The sequence below is a fragment of the Streptopelia decaocto genome (genome assembly GCF_964273445.1).
Source record: "Streptopelia decaocto genome assembly, chromosome: 5".
NCBI classification, from domain to species: domain Eukaryota; kingdom Metazoa; phylum Chordata; class Aves; order Columbiformes; family Columbidae; genus Streptopelia; species Streptopelia decaocto.
In genome coordinates, this window is record NC_138659.1 from 29,190,772 (window position 1) to 29,192,949 (window position 2,178).

Genomic DNA, 2,178 nt, shown 5'->3' on the forward strand with positions numbered 1-2,178 from the left:
TTTAATCTGGGCAGGGATGTTTTCCTCCTGTGTTGGGCCCACTATTATTGGGCCTAATAGATTGAGTTAAAGGCAGCAATCTCAAAAATCCCACTCCTCTTGCTCTTTGAATGTTTCTACACTAAGCAGACTTCTGGCACCACCTTAGCTTCTGATAGGTTTCAGAAATAATTGTTGATGATACAGTAAATTTGTTTTCTATCCCTTGTGTTTAAATCCCAGTCTTACAAACACTCATGGATTTGCTCAGTTTTATGCACGACTAAGTCTTTGGCGTTAATGAGACTGCTCATGTACATAAGTTAAGCATATGTGCAAGTGTTGTATGATTGGGGTCTTAGGATGCCAATTTGCAGTAATAACAGATTTGCATAAACTCATGATCCCAAGCACTGGGTTTTCTTCTCATTATCAATAGTTTGTTTAACTCTTTTCCATTCACTGATGTTATGAGCCTTTTTCTTTTTTTTTAACGTGAACTTAAGGTTGCTTTTCTTGCCACTCCTGAGCCAGTGTTGATTTTGTCTCTGTCTTCCTTAATGTATGTGAGGTTTTCCTCTTGTTGACATGCTTATAAAAGCCCACCTTAACCACGTTAGTATCAGCTCATTTATGTTGGTGATGAAAGATCAGGTCACACTTCTTAAGCTAAAAATATGTTCCTTGCTGTATAAGAGAGCTACAGAAATACCATGTGCACATACCCAGCCAGGACTCATCAAACTCTTGTGCACAAGTCATGGCTTCTGTCATCAAGGGGGTTAAGCCCTAAATGAAATTAGTAGCAGCTGTAACCTATTTAGCATAGATGCCAGCCAAGGGAGAGGCAGCTCCTACACCTCCTCAGCAGGTGAGTCAAATGGAAAGAGAGAAAAGTAAAATATAACCTCACTGAAATCATAGTGCATGTCCTAGTGAAGGGCAATCTACCTTCTCATGTTCAGCTTTGGTTTGTCTTTGTTACAGGCAGCACTTAGTGCCCACAATATAACTCCTAAAGGCTTCAGGGTTTGACTCCTTGTTCTCAGAAGCAGTGGTACATACAGCCCCTCTCTAAAGAGGTGGGGCAGAGCAATGTATCCACCTGCTCAGGCAGGTACTAAAGAGGACGTACGTATCCAGGGATCCTCCCTTCTGCAGTGTACCCAGCACCCACAGCCCACCTGCAGTTGCCTTCCAACCTGAGTCTAACCACACAGCTGAGGAGGCCGGACTGCAACATCTGGCTCTGCAGTGGGTAAGGGATCTCAGTGCTGCAACTGGGAGGCAGAAAGAGAAAGAACTGGGATACAAAGGTAAAAATGTCTCTTCTGGAACTAAATTAAAGTGGGAAAAAAAAATAATCAACTGAATCTTAAAGCAACTTCCAATGATATCCTTTATGCTACCTTTTTAATGAATTATTTGTATGCAATATTTCTAGGCTAAAAATATTACAGGCTAGTGAATCAGACAGCATAATCCTGCAGAGACAGCAGGAAAAAAGCTTACAATAAGAGAGGAAATGGTAAAGATCCTGTGGTTCTGCTCAGCTTCCATGAAACCATGTAAGTCTGAGATCTGTTTATACTGTCACATGGCTTGAACAGCCTTGTTTGGTTGGTTTTTCTCCTTTAAAACTACTTCTTTCTTCAGAAAGACTTGTGCATGGAATATGTATGCTGTAAGATACAAATAAGTAGCATCCTTCTGGATCTGTCAACCTTAGGGTGCATCTATCTCAGAGATATTTTTCTCTGCATGTGTTACATGTCTGTGTTGAGAAGGATGAACAGAAATATACCCTGTACTTATACATAACGTACAATAGTTACATAAACCTATTTTTTAAAGTAAGCTGTCCTTCCAAGTGGTTAGTGTTATCTTAACTACTTGAATGACCAAAAAATTAGATTCTCCCTACTATGCACTTTCTACTTCAAGCCCATTCAGAAATGATCGCGTGTTGCATGGCTATTTTAGGCCTCCTCCCACAGATCAAAATTCAAGCAATACTAATGGAGGATGTTACAAGTGTCAGTTATACAGTGTCTGTTCTGTGTGCAAGAGCTGCTGGTGAAGGGCTGTACATATTTGGCCTCATACTGTGCCAATGCAGGCTGACCTCAGAGGCTTTACCTGTTGGGTTCTGCAGGTGAGTGTTGCAGGCTGATTGCCAAAGCAAACACCCTTTCCAGG